The following is a 17,263-nucleotide window of genomic DNA, read 5'->3' on the forward strand; positions in this document are numbered from 1 at the left end:
GGGTTTCAGCTCTCACATTTATACCCCTAAATGCCTTTGAAGTCTTTGTGTTCAGGGGGCTCTGAGCCCAGTCCAAACCAGACCTGGGTGTCTTCTTGCCAGTGCACACCCTCTTCCTTTGATAGTTAGGGTCTGGGCCCCAGACGCTCAGCAGGAGGTGGAGCCATCCTTTTGTGGCAGCAACACAGCCCTCTTCACATCCAGTGTGGCTACTCCTCCCCCCACATCAAATGCAGGCCGGCCTGTTGCTGTCTCACCTACCCCTCTCTGAGACCTCCCTAGACCATGTCACATCCAAACCCAGATGGTCAATACACAAACAGGCAGAGGCACACAGGATTGTTTAAGACAAGAAACCAGCCACTTCTAAAAGCGTGGTTTCTAAGCACACAATTCAAAAACCATCTTCACAAAAGGATGTGTTTATAAATTCTGAGTTCAGGCACACTAAACTCCATCTCTCCATCTTATGCCTATGGGAAGATATACTGGAAACATGTGACACAGCATTCCCCATTCTGTCCTATGGGCAAGATGGCCTTGCAACAGTAAAAAGCGAATTTGGCATTATTTCACTGTCAGGACATGGTACACCCCTCAGTACATGTCCTACCTTTGACATACACTGCACCCTGCCCAGGGGGGTACCTTGGGCCTACTATAGGGGTGTCTGATGTGCATAAAAAGGAAAGGTAAGGCCTGGCAAGTGGGTGCACTTGTCAGGACAACAAGGCAGTTAAACTGCGTGAAGGCGGTGACAGGTCTGAGATCTCTTTTTAGGAATACTTGTGAGGGTGGCACAATTAGTGCTGCAGGCCCACTGGTAGCATTTGCATTACCAGCCCTGGCACAAATAGTGCACTCTACTAGGGACTTTAATAGTAAGACAAACATACCAGTTATGGACAACCAATTACCATAACACTTTACACAGAGAGCATATGCACTTTAGCACTGATCAGCAGTAGTAAAGTGGTGCCCATAGTCCTAAAACCAACAGAAACAGGTCAGAAACAATACAGGAGGAAGGCAAAAAGTTCAGGGATGACCCTGCAAAAAGGGCCAATTCCAACAGTGGTCAATGGTCAGCCCAAGAGAACAACTTACACATAAATCTTTTAGAAGTATTAACAAGCTTGTTTGCTGTCAGATGTTTCACAGAAAGTAGGATGAGATGTTGTGTGGCGTTATGTATTGGCAATGTGATAGCAGTTTGGTATGTCAACATGGTGGGAGGTCCAAGTTCAAAGGGATGGGCAGAGGTAGCAAAATGTTTTGGCAATTTTGTCTGAACAAAAGAAAACCTCTTGTGGCAGAGCACATACCAGGCTTGAGCAATGCAGTGGTGAACTGGTTCTCAAGGAGCTTTGAGGACTCAAGCGACTGGATATTGAATCAGACAATATTTCAGATTATTAAGGAGGCTTGGGACCCCTTTCAGCTCAATTTCTTTGTCCAATATCCAAGTTCCAAAATGTTTCAGTTTGAAACCAGATCCAGAGGCTTTTTGGGTGAATTTCTACAGAATTGGAGGGGGTCTAACTGCTTACACCTTTCCACTTTTTTTTAATTATATCGAGATTGCAGGTGAAAGTATGCAGATGTCAAGAGACAGTAGTCATGATGACTTCAAATTAGAAATCTGAGGCTTGATTTTCAGTGAAGACGGAAATATTAGCAAGTTTCTTTGAGGTTTGCCAGTCTTCGACAAGAGGATCATACATCAGTGAGAGTTCTACGCGTTAATAATGCATGGAGTGTTGTCTTTGATGGCTTGCAAGATTTTAGAAGATAGTGAAAGATGCCAGGCCTTTTGCAGGCAGCTTTCAGACTTATCTCAGAATTGTGGGCATCTTCAACTAGAAAGGCATGCAGGTTGGTCTGGAACAAATTGGTTTGTTGGTGCTTACGTTGGAGTTTTGATCCAGGTTCAATGGAAATAGTTAATGGCATGAACTATGTTTTAGAGCTTTTTGAAGCAGGAGTCTCTTATAGAACAGTTAATTTGCATAGATCAGCAAAAGCAGCAGGACATAGATTGGAAAACAGTATTTCAGTAGGTCAGGATTGGGTAGTGCAGAGGTTTATGAGTGGAATGACTCTTTTGAAACCCCTGGTAGCTAATTATTCATCATTATGGGAGGTTAACATTGTGTTAAAGAAGTTGTAAAGCTGGGAGGAGAATGAATGTGTGGACTTCAAAAGGCTGTCATGGAAACCTACAATGCTGCCTGTCTGTTTTAGAGTAGCATCTGATGTGTGGGCTTTGGATGTAATAAATTTGAACCTGAGGGAGTTTGTTTTTATTTGGAAAGAAGCAACAAAGCTCTTTCTGAAAAACACTTCTTTACCCAATTCCAATTGAAGCCCATGTTAGATGTGAAGGACATCTAACATGGGCTTCAATTGGAATTCCATAGAGCATATTATCGAGCCCATCAACGCCGTTTTAGCGGCAGTTTTCTGCTGCTAAAGCGGCGATAATTTTATCGCCTGGCTTGATAATATGCCCCAAAGTTATTAATTTCTTACAGATATTCATAAACCCATATCTACACCAACTCTTGCAAGATAGGTAAAATAAGTTATGGAGAGGGCTGGTGTGAATGTCAGAATCTTTGGGCTCTAGAGGAGAGGCTTCTAAAGCTTTTGTGCTGGAAGGTAATCAGCAAGATATTTTAAGTTTTACTGAGAGGGGAAAAATTGTTATTCTAAGCGTATGGAAAATGTGATAGACACTGTATTGGTGAGGCTTTAAACTTGCATATTGTTAGCCTCTGTACCTTACCACAGAACACAGAGTTTCTGCAGCCAGATGAGCAGATTGCTTTTTACTTTAATAGAAATAACCAAAGCAACAACATTGGATTAAAATTGCTACAGGATAAGCAGGAGCGGCTGAAATCCAAAGACTAAAACACTGGAATGGGAAGTGAGCGAGGATTGGCAAATAAAAGCTGAGCGGGACAGAGAGGACTAGTGGAAGCAGCAGACACACTGGTAGGGCTGAAGGGGAAGAGCAATAGGGAACGGCAGGATCTGAATGATAAGCAGCACAGGGGGAGAATGCTATAAAATAAGCTCTACCATGGGCAAGAGCAACATGAGGGGGAGATCTTAAGTAGGGAAACATCTCACAGGAAGATAGCAAGAAAACACATGCATTCACATGAAGTGCTGAAAGAAAAACAGAAAATAGTTCCCTAATGTCACCCATCGAAGGATTCACGTAATTCATTCAAAAGCATGGTAAAGTTGCCATGCTCCTGGAGAGTAACAAACACAAGAAGAGAGAAGAAAGCCATTGAATAAGAAGCAAGCAAATGAGAGAAAGAAGAATGCAACCGATCACAAGCTGTCATTTGACCCAAAACCCACTCTAGATTTTGATATTGTACATATCAGGTCTTTTAACAACATACACTTAAAAGCTGTCTGTACGTAAGCTCTAAATTGTAGAAAGTGAAATGAACATAAAGAAACGTTTGACCACAAATCAGTAAATATTAGTGAATCATTGATGGTGTGTTGCCATTAGTAGTTTGCTGTAGTTCACGATTAGTGAAGAGTTATTGTGCAAATTTGACTACAACGCAAACTGCTTAGATATTACAGAGGGACTAGAGGGAAAAGTTAAACGCATGCTGTGAATTGGAAGCCAGGCTTGAATACAAGAGCCACAAATGACCATACCCAGGCCACAGAACCATGAACACATAAGAGATAATATGTCAGCGAACAGGCAAGAAAGAGGATCAATCATTTAGATATAATACATTTTTTTTAAAAATGAAATAAATAAATACATTTTAAAAATCTATTATTATCAATGACTAAAGTTATAGAACAAATGCACAAATGTACAAGTGAGTAATGTTACTGAGCAAGGTAAATGATGTAGAAATTAAAACATTACCTCATTAGGTAATGTGGTTTGGAGGTCTGCTTGTACCCATCACTACTAGCAGAGTGTCTTGGTCTCTGTCACCAGTTCCCATGGATACAATATTTTGGTAAACAATATTATTGCATTGCCAAAAATATAGAGTCAAAAATATCGTCTACCACAAAAACGCAATCCTATACTTATAGATGTAAGTACGAAAATATCAGAAACAAAATCCTTGACAGTTATACTGTTCAAAATGACACAAAAATATACATGTCTTAATATAAGTAGAGTTTAAAGTATTGACTGTGTAAAATGTCAATATATACATTTACTAAATAAATTCCATGAATATTTTAATCTATATATAAATAAATACTTATAAAAACACACAAACACATACGTATTTTTGCCAGTAGGTAGTTATAGTTTGGAACTAGATTACATAGAAGCAGCGTTTTTCGTTTTGCTGATAACTTTGGTGCCGTTTGATGAATCGTCATTAATTTTTCAAAACGCGTTTGCCCGTCGCTTCAGCCGTTGTTGGAAAGTTTTGGGGTGATCCGTCAAGCGGAGATAGAGAAGAGGGGGGAATCCAAAACGCATTTTCCCCATGCAATTTCCCATAAGGATTTCAGGCATGACTAGAGCCCAAACAGCGGGATTATATCACGTTTTCAGACAGCTAGATCTTTGTCTAGAAAGTGTGTTTTTTGTAATATGGTGTAAATCTGTTAAGTTATTTTGGAGTTGTTAAAGTAAAAAGATGTATGTATATCTAGAGACGTGGATCCACCACAGATCCACTGCAGCGGATCCACTCGCCAACAGAATTGCTGTGATTGTCTGGCTGCAACCTGAGAGGAAAGTTGCAGCTGCCATTTCGTGCATCAGGACTAGGCTCCGGGGGGGTATGGGCATGAATAACATTTAAAAGTGATAGAAGGGTTCAGGGCAGAGTCAGGGCCACTAAAATTATGCAGCAGGAGAGGGCCACTTTATGCAGCAGGATGGAGTAAATTATGCAGCAAGAAAAGGCAAATTATGCGGCAGAATGAGGCACATTTTGTAATAGTATTATTCCATTATTCTGTCATTTCTAAACTTGGTAACACTGTCTGGGCATTGGCATCCAACTGCGCAACAACAAGTGCTGTAACTTTTAAACCATTTGAGCTAGAAACAAAATGTATTTTTTTACAATCTGCAGACTATGCAGCAGATGATGGATTATGTGGAAAATGCAACAAATCTATAATTATGCAAAAACATTGCAGCACAATCACATAATTGCAGTGGCTTTGGGTAGAGGTACCTTGACCCCATAAGGCTGATGGAGGGGGTCTGTGAGGGACCCTTCATAGGCAAGAAAGTGTATGAGAGTCACAGGAGTCACGGTGGTGCTCAGGGCCTCCCACTGGGTCCTCCAATGCGCATCTGCGGATTCAGACCCCAATTTAAAAAACACATACGCCCACTCACAGCCCCACACACCTACTCACACACTCACTCACTCACACACCCACAAAACTATGCACACAGCCACTCACACACCCACTCATTGTCATGCACTCACCTGGTCCCAACCGCGAAGATGACACTGGAGCCAATGCTTAGACTCCTATCCCACTCGAGGACAATGCAAGTCAAGGAACTGAAATCTTAGAATTCACACCGTCCTCCTGGGGTAGGTACGTTGGGATAAAATAAGAAAAGAGAGACTTGCTATACTGGATTTGCTCAGCGGCTGTACAAAACTGCGTAACAGTATTTCTCACTTCTGAGACCATCTACGTTTGAGAGGTAGATGTGCACTTCACTTCACCAGAACCTCTGTCTTTGTGATGACGCAATGCACTGGAAATAACAAGAGGGGTTTGCCATCAGTACAATAACAAGTCTTTACATACAATGAATATACATTAACTTAAGTGACAAAAACTTACATGTTTCATCAGCAGCTCGGCACAAGAGCAGAAATACCAAAATCATAGAGTGGAGTGTGGCACTCCTACGAATAAACCTGAAATACAGATTGGAGTTATTGGCACTCTCCAATGTACACTTGGAGCAAAGATTGGAGTTATTGAACACCTACACTTGGAGCAGAGGACTGAGTGACTTGTACTCCTAGGGATACACTCGAAACACAACGTGGGATAGTTTACACCTGATTGTCTCCTATCCCAACACACATTCAAGATTATCATTGTTTTACGAGCATAGGCATCATACACAATATAATTGGGCAGCAAGTAATATCAAAGATTAGCGCAGGCACCTTCAGTTTAAATGCTATGTGCCACACGCCTTTATTTAAATGCAGCGTGCCTAACGGCAATGCACTCGGTTTGATTTCCCAGTCTTCCAGCAATGTACGGTTAGGCGTGTATGATGAATGTATAGTAACTTTGTCTAAATACAGTGGCATGGTCTACGAACAGTCATGGCTCTTTATTCTGATCACAGCACGCTGGTTTGTTTTCAACGCCATTTCATATGGTTATGTCCGTAGTCCTAACATGAGTCAAATAGTACAAACACTATTAGGATAGCAGTATCAGTCCTGGCCACCAGCGAACATGGCAAGGCATACTTTGTAGAGTCCTTATGTTACATTGCCTAGAATATTAGTTAAATAGTATAACACAATATTGAAACATCAGTCTTGGCCACCAACAAGGCTAGGTATACTAATAATTGTGGTTAGAGTCCTCCTGATACATTATCTTTACTAGCGGTTCGCCACCAACACTTACTGTTTTCTTTATAGACATGTGTTCACACCACATATGAGGAATAAGTGACACATGACCTTGTTTCTTGCAGAGCGGGCCCCCTTCCCTGAGTTGTTACCAGGTAGAGGTGGGTCTACTTATCCATCGATTTGGGTACCATAATAGTAATCTATGGACATGCTAACAATCCATGTCCACCAAATGTTGACAATAAGAGAATCATATTGCAATGTTGTTTGACTTGTTGCACTATGTTTTTTGTGTCTCACATTTACAGATAAATTCCAGTAGTACTGAGCTTAACTTTGGATTACTTGTTTGGTATCACTATTAGTTTTTCTATATTTTCTTCACATATGATTTTTGTCCCTACCAGGTAGTTTTAGAATCACATTTATCTTTCCAATCACATCCAGCGCTGCACCCTCACAACGCCTAGCACTCACATATGGCATCTTAGCATCCTTAACATCTTAGGACATTCAAAAAAATATCCCAGAGCTCCTACGTCACAGTGAGGGAGTTGTAGCCCTCAGTGGGACTAGGTTTTCTCACTGGGAGGAGAAGCCCATATGATGAAGCATGCCACATATGGTGGGTGAGGGCATTCGTCCTGAAAGGGATTGCTCCCCAGAGGGACCTTACTGAGAGACACATTTTCACCTCACTCCATGATAGACCCGAGAAGTACTGTGCTATGACTCCTAGGAATACACCTGAAATACAGATTGGAGTTATTGGCACTCTCCAATGTACACTTGGAGCAAAGATTGGAGTTATTGCACACCTACACTTGGAGCAGAGGACTGAGTGACTTGTACTCCTAGGGATACACTCAAAACACAACGTGGGGTACAAGGTTGATGTGTATATGAAAAACTCTGAAGTCCTTTCTCATGGCATCACAGTTGATCAGAGAAACACAGGACTTGTCTGAAGTCCGAAGAAGATCTCAAAGCCTTGACTCAGGGAGAAGTGAAGGGTCTGGAGTAGCTGTGCAGGAGTGGGAAAGAGGAAGACATGCCAGAGCGGATGCCACAGGAGCCCCTGGTCGGATTGACTTTAAGGAGACTTTAGCACTTTGTGCTACTGGCAGGATTCTTCAGGTCAATGGGAAGGGTGACGCTTGGTCATGCAGGGAGTGCGGTCAAGCCGCGATTTTGGTTTGGAAGGGGTTTATATACCCTCTTGAAGGCTCGATGGATGTAGCTAGATTACATGCAGCACGTAGGGGCACATGGCTATCTGGAAGGTTCTCAAACTTTGGGGAAAACATGTGTTAGTAAACTCTCTATGACCTTGCAGATGGGCTGGGGCAACTTGTTCATCTGATTCAAATAACAGTAAACAAATATATCATTTTTGCTCAAACGTGCTTAGTGGAAAACAACACCAAGGGCCCAGTATCAGCACGAGCAAGGCTTGCCATTGGCTCACGGGATTCTGGGGGAAGCTTTCAGTGAGGTTATGGAAAACCGCAGGGGTTCAAGCATAATGGAAATTACAAGTGCTGGAAAAGCATCAGTCATGAGGGCCCTGGAGAAACAATAGCCATGAGGGATGCTGGGGGTGGGTCAGTCATGAGGGAGCTGGGAAAAAACTAGCCATGAGGATGCTGGCGGCCCATCAGTCATGAGGATGCTGGGGAGCATCAGTCATGAGGGAGATGATGGAACAGCAGTTATGAGGGATGCTGGGGAAGCATCTGTCATGGGGGTGTTGGGAGAACATGGGCCAACATGATGCTGGGGAAGCGTCAGTCAGGAATATCATAGCGTATATAAGGCACCATAGGGGTAAAACAGCATGAGCCCTGCATGCTAGACCACTACATAAAGCAACATGAGCCCTGCATGCTAGACCACTACGTAAAGGACATTAGAGGGTGTTGTGACAGAGAGGGAGCAGGAGGGGGCATGGGCAGTTTCTCCTCTGCAAGGAATGGCCTACAGGTCATGATTTGTCTGGGTGATCGACATGGAAGTAAAGAACCAAGTATGGGGCATGAACATTGCTGGTTAGTTCCCAAAACTGCTCTTCAGGGCTATTTCCTTTCCAAACAATCAAGTAAAACAAGCATTGTTTCTTATGCTTAGAATCAATAATTCTCTGTACATCGAATTCAAAATGATCATCTAGTGGTATAGGTGAAAGAGGAGCAATAGGACGAGTCTGGACAAAATAGGACTGTTATTTTACAGTTACTGGGTTACTGACTTGTTCAATAGAAAAGGGACTCACATAGCTGGGTGGTAGCTTATGTGGCCCCTGCAATCGCAGGAATAGTGGAAAGCCAAACTTGATCTCCAACATCATAGTCCAGCTGTTGTTGTTGATGTCTGTTAGCATATTTTTACTTACACAACTTAAACTGATGCAAAGGTGATAACACCTGCAGTTGTGGATCAGCCAGGTGTTTTACAAAGGCCTGTGTGCCAAGTACATTTTCATTATCATTCAAGTGCATTAACACATTTTTTAGCAACATACGAGTATGCATACAAGTTAAGCAATAAAAGGGGGAAATCCTAGTGGCTGAATTCTGTGAGTTTTTGTAAACAAATATCAGCAAAAGCTAACAATGTTTCCCAACACTTTGGAGTAGAGGTCAATAGACAATGCAGTGTCTGTTCCAAAAAATGGTTTGCCCACTCTGTCTGCCCATCAGTTTGTGCTTGGTGGGCATCTAAGAGTCGAGCATCAATATTCAGTTATGTGCAAAGACTGCGCCGACATTGTGAAATGGTTTGGGGTCCCCCATCAGAAATTATGACCAAGGAGAGTCTGCGCAATCACATGATTTGTTGAATAAACAGTATTGCACGGGTCTTGTCCACGGGAATTTCTGTTAGCGCAATAAAATGCACCATGTTTAAGAAAGGTCTACTACCATCCAAATGGTAATATAGTCATTGGAGTTTTGGAGGTCAGTAATAAGGTCCATGCTTATGGGATGCCAAGGTTGTGAAGGTTCATATATAGACTGATGGGGCAGAATGGGCAGTCTTGTTTTAAAACCCCTTGGGGAGATACCAGTGGTGGCTGGTGACATTCGAAAGTGGTGAGGCGTAAACTTTGTGGGAGAGCACCCTGGCGAGCAAGCGCAGTGAGCGAGCTCAAACTTTTAAAGGAGGGTTTGGGGGGCGTTCTTCACCCGGAGGATATTTTGAAAAAAGAGTTGGTAAATTGTGCATTTTCAAGCAAATTAGATAAGAAAGAAGGTTAATAAAGCAATTGTGAAGGTGCAGTTATTACATGAATAAAGGGATGTCATATAACATGGTAGCTGCTTATTCAGTACAACCACAGAGCTTCATAACAGACTTCAAGATACAATGCTGAGAACCTCAAAGTTTTTTTTAATTTAAACTGCAAACAACTAAACAAACAACTAAGCAGGTCAGAAACTAGCAGCATTCAAGAAGAAATGTTCTGTGACAATCTGTCGTACGATGGGACATAAAGCAGACTTCCTCTACATTCTCGATGTATTTAGTAGTGCTCTGGCCTGCATGTACAACAGTCGACAAGATGTTGTTCTCTTGTTTTTTGTATATTACCTGCTAGAATAGTCTGTATAAAGCATTACCACAGTAGCTCGCTAAGCATCCTCAGTGCTTACAGACATCCATGTCCTCCCTGAGCCCAAGGGCCCCTTTAACATCCTGCAACAATGACATGCTCAGGACGCAACTGCTGAACTAGAATATTCCACATAACGATTGGACTTTTCTGCAAGACTCAGTTAAAAAGATTTAAATACCTTGATAAGTCTCTTATGCCAACTATGCCCGGTTTCTGCATGCATTACAGCAGCTCTCACAGGCAGTGGTGCCAGTGGCGTGCTTTCAAAAGATAGCTGCCTGCTGCTTACCAATTTGGTTCAAATGTACAGGTTTGTACCTCGTGTGGGACATGGGAAATTCCTTTTTACTTTCTTTTATCCCGCTGGTTGGAGCCATCCTGAGCAGGGTGTGTACAACCTTCCCCCTGGCCCCTGGCCCCACCCCCTGCTCAACATAACAAACACAGCAAGTCCATTGCCACAGCCGTCCCTGCACACAACTCCTCTCATATATTTTTTTATTTGCTGCAGTTCTCTATAGCGCAAACTCGACCCAAAAGTATCGGAGCGCTTTACATGAGCGTCAGTTACATTACACTGATCTCTCTCGGAGTCAAACTCATTTTAATTTCAGGTTACCCCACACAAACTATTATTCAATGAGACAACCGAACACAACTAAACAACCATTCACAACTAATCGGTGGAGATTGCGGAACTTTGAGAAAAGTCACGTTCTGTGAAGGGGAAGAGGCATAATTTTCTGTTATGCCACTGTTGGTGCCTTGTCCCCAGTGTAGTGTGAAAACCTGGTCCCAATACTGGGGCATATTATCAACGGCCAGCGATAATTATCGCTGGCCGTTCATAGCGATAGAAAAAAATATCGCCAGCTATCGCTGAATATTATCGCCATGATAACGCTATATTTAAAACGCATAGCGCTATGGCGATAATATTTCAGCGATAGCGGTGTTTTCAATGGAACATCGCTGGTTTTCCAGTGATGTTCCATTGAAAACAGCGATAAAATTGCTGATAGGACCCTGTGGTGGGGTGTTGCGCTAGGGGTTGGGGCAGGGGGAGGGGTCAGTGTTAAAATAAATTTAAAAATCCTACCTGAGGTCCTGAGCAGCTCTGCGCCGCCTCGGGTCCGTTGGCACCTACAGCCCCTCTCAGCCAATCGTGGCGCTGGCAGCAGTGCTAGGATTGGCTTAGGGCACGGTTACTGGTCGCCCGCCTGCCCATTAGGAGACCAAGGTTTGAGCCTTTGCTCAACCCTCGCTCTCCTAATGGGCATGCGCCAGCCAGAGCAGACACTAGTGCGCATGACTGGGCACGGCGCGAAAATTCGCTCACTTTCCCCACTCATGCGCACTTGTGCTGCTGCCTGTTGCCCCTGGTCCGTCTGACAATCATGTCAGTCAACATGACGCCGGACCGCCCACCCCTTTCAGACTCTGAAGGGAGTGGGCGGTCCGACGTCATGCTGACTGACATGATTGTCAGTTCTCAATCGGCTTCTTTGAACTTAAGTAAACTGATTCATTTTACTTAAGTTCAAAGATGCCGAGGGAGCTGCGGGCGGGGGAGCTATGCCCCTAATGGACGCACCGCGGCTGGGAGATACGGAATCGCTTTGCATCTCTCCCCGCCCTCCTCCTGCCCATCTGTGACATCAGCATACCACGAGGTGTGCTGATGTCACAGTTTCTCCACCGGAGTCATCGGAGCAGCAGGTAAGCGTGCTCTCCCACCCCAGTGGGGAAACAAAGAACAAAACAGCCTCCTCAGATGCCAAAGAGGCATTGATGGAAAGGGGAAAGGGGATAGTTTCTCTTTCCAACAATGCCTTCCAGGCACTGTTTCCTGGCCATTGATCACGATCCACGGCTAGGAAATGGACCGTAGACACCAGGAATTGTTGGTGGGAGATCGTCCCTAGTGTAAGTGGGCCGGCCCACCGGGGGGCATTTTTGGAAAATAAAGTCATGGATGTTCCCTATGGGTTGATCGTGCGACCACAGAGTTGATAAAACAATTTAAGAAAACACCATGATGAAACTGACAGGGTGTGGCCCTCATGAGCACCAGCCACATGGGCTCCCAAGGAAACCATGCATGTATTTAAAAAGTGCATATCTATCTATCTATCTATCTATCTATCTATCTATCTATCTATCTATCTATCTATCTATCTATCTATCTATCTATCTATCTATCTATCTATCTATCTATCTATCTATCTATCTATCTATCTCTACCTCTCTCTCACTCTCTCTCTACACATATGTATATATATATATATATATATATATATATTTATATTATCTACTGGCGGTCGCCAGTAGATAGTTATAGTTAGGACCGTGTTTCCATAGGAAATCCGCAACATTCTATTTGGAATAACTTTGGCGCCGATTGACGAATCCTCGCGAAATTTTCAAAATAGGTGGGGCGCTCCGCTCCGCTCCTTCCCTGAAAGTCTCGGGGGGATTCGTCAAGCGGGGGCTGAGAAAAAGGGGGGGTCCCAAAACGCGTTTTCCCCATGCATTTTTCCATAGGACCTTTAGTCCAAGCTACAGCCCGAACGGCTGAACAGATTTACTTGAAATTTGGCAGAGAGGTAGTCTTCAGGTCAGGGATGTGCCTTTTGCAGGTCTGGTGTAAATCTGTTCAGTATTTCCTGAGAAAATATAATTTAAAAGCATATATATATCTGTAAGCGTGCTCCGTGCGCGTACGGTAAAACTTACCGTACGCGCACGCTGCCGTGCGTGAGCGCGATTCTGATTGGTTGTTAGATCTTAGTAAACATTCGAATCGGTCGAAACCAGGAAGTGTCATTTACAGTGGAGATGTAAGGATAGTGTTTCCTGTGAAGGGAAAACACCCGCTGCTGCAGCAGTTAGTCGGTGTTTCTCAGGGAATTGGGTTTATCAGCTTCCGGAGAGAAGTAGTATCCGCAAAGTGTAAAGTGACCTGGCAGCAGGTCAAACAGGCTCTGGCAGAATCTCGGTCGATAATGATGGCGAAGGACATCTCCTGACAAATGGTCAAGTGGCAGTCCTTATATCCTAAATATTCTCAGAAATTGGAATTTCTGACAAATGTTTAGAAATGTGTGACATAGATTATGAGAATCAAGACAATGTCAGTGTTCATTGTCAAAGTTGAGGAAGATGGCAACCCCCATGGACTAAGATGGAGTCGGGCCTATATAAGATGGTAGTTGGACCATAGGGACTTTACATCACATTGAAATGTTGACCACTTCATCTCAAGGTGGTCGCAGAAAAGACATTGCTTAGATGTAGCTTATAGTCAGACATTACTCGTGGCATAATGTCATGGTCATTGTATGTCCTGAGTAGTTAAAGTCATGTCATTAGATAAACACTACCACTCAGAAGTGGTAGTGTTTTCATTTGCAACTTCTTATAACAACCACCTAAACAAACGCTAATGTGCCTGTCTCTGTGCCAGTACGCACTGCTCCAACATGCATCAGGTTCACAGTGCTCAGAGACTTCTGAGAACTGATGTTGACCACCAATTCAGTGTTCTAAAGTGCATCTATTACTACCACAGCCACAAGCACTTACTGTTGTCATCACGTCACCTGCTCCCATTCCACAACCTGCAGAAAATGTCATTGTGGAGAAAGGGGAGGACTGGGAAGAAGATGACGTTCCAATACCATATGACTTGGCAGACACAGACTCTTGAGGCCTACATGTTGGGATTAACTTTTGCAGTGCGGTTGCATGATGTTCATGCATTGTGTTTTTGAAAAGGTGCAAAATGTACTGTTTGGCACATGAATTTAAGCATTGACATTGATGTTTGTATGATGGAATAACGTGCTGTCACAATATTTGGGTATGTGACAATGTTCCTGTAGTAACATGCAATGGTTACTATTTGCCCCTTCTTAGGGGAATTTCCGTAAAACCATTTGCTTTTTTTCTCCTAGTTTTTGCAAACTCTCTTTTCCTGCCCTTAGGACTGTAGTGGGAAAGTGTGTGTGCCCTTCCTGCACATGCCAGGATAGAGTGCGTACTTGATTGGTTTAGGTGTCATAACTAGGAGTGCCCTGTGAGGGTACACCACATACCAGGGGCAGGGTTCGACAGTGGCTAATAGGGGGACACTGCACTGATTGTGCTATCCACCTGAATATCCTTTTCAAAATGTCTCATACTCAGGTTGGCCAGTCTCACTCTGTAGCCAAACCTGGGGGGGGGGGGGGCATTCAATACCACCAAACCGCGGTAGGTGGATGGCCGGGTAGGTACATCTGCGTGTGCACTGCCTGGGTGGGGAAGAACCCCCATGTGGGTTTTCCCTACCTAGGGTGTCGGCTCTCCCTATGGACACTTCTCGGGTGTGGATGATTCTCTTGTTAGAGCCTGGGGCACAGTCCTACTGTAAGTGCACTTTGAAAGTGTGCACGCCCTTCCTACACATGTTAGGAAGTGGTGCTCACCTGACGTTTCTAAAGGGATCGTCGGGACTGCCATAGCTGGCCGGTGGATGCGCACTCGCACCTATGATGTTTAAAGACCTGGGTCTAGCCTGCCAGTGCAGCATGGTGTGCACAATTGCACCAATGGTATCTGTGAAAACGTGCCCAGTCTGCCATTGCTCTGCATTTAGGGTGTGCTAAGCATGTGTCCATCCTGCCATTGCAGGCTGGTGTGCGCACTAACACTGATGATGCCCCTAAACAAGTGTCCATCCTGCCTTTGCAGGATAGTGTGTGTTTTGCACCAATGATGGGCCTAAAATAATACGTGTCCATACTGCCATTGCAGGCTGGTGGACGCTTTGCCCCGAAAGTGCTCCTAAATACGTGTCCAGCCTGCTATTGCAGGCTGGTGTGTGCTTTGCATTGATGATGCTCCTAAATACGTGTCCAGCCTGCCTTTGCAGCCTGATGCGTGCAATTGCACGTTCACTAAGACTGGCCTGTTTGAATCACTAGCCATCCAAAGAGGACCTTTCACTTCCACTGAGTACCCCGAGGGCACATCTTAACTGGGGAAGCGGGTGGTAGGTGAAAGGCAGGGCAGGTACACCTGTGTGTCCCCTTCCCAGGTGGTGAGAAATACCCTTGGGTGTTTGACTATCTATGAGGTTTGCTCTTCCCTTAGAATTCACAGCGACAACCGCTTGCCAGTGGTAAAGGTGGCGTTGCCATTATTCCCGTAGAAATTTGACTTCTAGAACGTGGGAATGTCTGTGCTCTGAAACTCGTTGTGTGCCTTGGTGCTTTGGTCTATTCCACAATGGAGGTTGGGGAAGCACGTTTGGGCATACCACAGCGACAGCTATAAAACACTGAGCATGCAACAGGAATTACAGAACTCTGCCACTTGTGGGCTGGCTGGAGAGATTGGAGGAAGAGGTTTTGACACTGGTCTTCTGGAGCCAGATCTTAGTCCCACTAAAGATAATGATCTGAATTCCAAGGGCCTCATGGCAGACAGGACTGAAATTTATGGGAGACATTTGTAGTTCAAAGGAAGACTCCCACCCCCAAATTCAAAGGCACACTCTAGTATAACTACTAGTGCCATACTTCAGCACTTGGTGAGTTATACTTGTGGGACGTGATACCGGAGAACCTGGAACTATGTGGTGCACATTGCCAGAGAACTCTGTTATGCACAAGGAAAAGTACTGCCATTGAAAGGGACCGCATTTCCTTCCTGAATAGTGGCTGGCCTGGGCCGACTACCTGCTGCTGTGTGGCACCCTGAAGCGTGCTCTCCAAGGGCTTGTTGCATGTGCCCCCTGTGTTGTGTTTCGATTTAGATGTCCGTACATAGGTTTTCCTAAATCATGTCCTTATGTAGGCACAATTTGCATTGCCCTTATTTAGGCATAGAATCCCAGTCCTTATTTAGGCATTAGCCATGCTATCCAAATACAGGCATGGTCAACTACATCCGTCCATCCCCGCGTCACAGCGAGTTCTTAGAAACCAGACCCTTAAGCCATTGGGACTTTCCCTAGCTAGGATTATTGATTTCTCCAAGAACTCATCTATTATGCATGAACTACTATTCCTTAGGGGTTCATTCATGACGTCTTCCTTTGCCCGACTTTACGTCAATGCTAACATTCCTAAGCGCCTTCCAGGTATAAATATACCTGCCCTTACCATAGCAAACCATGGCTCGGCTGCACAGCTCGATACGGCTTGCCACGGCAAGTTCGGAAGAATTCGAGTCCCCGCCTGATGCACTGACCAAACACTGTCATCCCTACTCGCAGAGAATCCAGCTTCCAGTGTTCTGACTCCCTTCACGGGGTGTTAGAGTTTGAGACCCGGAAAGAGATTCCCACCTCTAGAGATAAAACCTGTCCTAGCCATCCACGGAACAAGAACAGTACTTCTGCCACCCCTTGCTGGAGAAAAGGAGAAAAGATTTGTGTCAATCAACCTCATCAAACCATACTATGTGGCCAATACTAAGCAGTAGGTCTTGTGGACTCCAACCAAGTAGCAGACGCACTCCTCTAGCTACCATTCAAGAGGTTCAAACTGAAAGACTCATCACCATCGAGGAGTCAGCAGTAAGAATTTAAGGACTAAGCAACAATGCCATGGAACTCATTCCTCTTGCAGGGTCAACTGGTGCCAGCGATTTCAACGAATCCTGATGCAATTTCAACTATTGACAGAACTGCCTCTGGCTATTTCATTAACTTTGATACGTTTTCTGATGATCCAAACGAACCGGAAACGATGCCAGCCAAAAGAACTTTCAAAAAAGGAGCACAAGACTTTTTTCATCTCCTGGAAAAGACTTATCTGGTTTCACCATGCATTGAACTATGGATTATTTCTGGAATACTTTTCTTTCTGCATTGGCTAGCTTTAGTAATGACTCTGAGCATGCTGATAAATGAAAGATATATTCACTTAGACATAGAAAGTAAAAATGTGAACTTACATTTGAAACCAAACAAATCATCCCATTGTGAAGCAAGAGACTTGTCAGCAGTGATCATCCCAGTCGTTCCTATACACGGTGGTATAGTTTGGGACAAAACGGATCA

The sequence above is a fragment of the Triturus cristatus genome, chromosome 8, assembly GCF_964204655.1.
Source record: "Triturus cristatus chromosome 8, aTriCri1.1, whole genome shotgun sequence".
Taxonomy (NCBI): domain Eukaryota; kingdom Metazoa; phylum Chordata; class Amphibia; order Caudata; family Salamandridae; genus Triturus; species Triturus cristatus.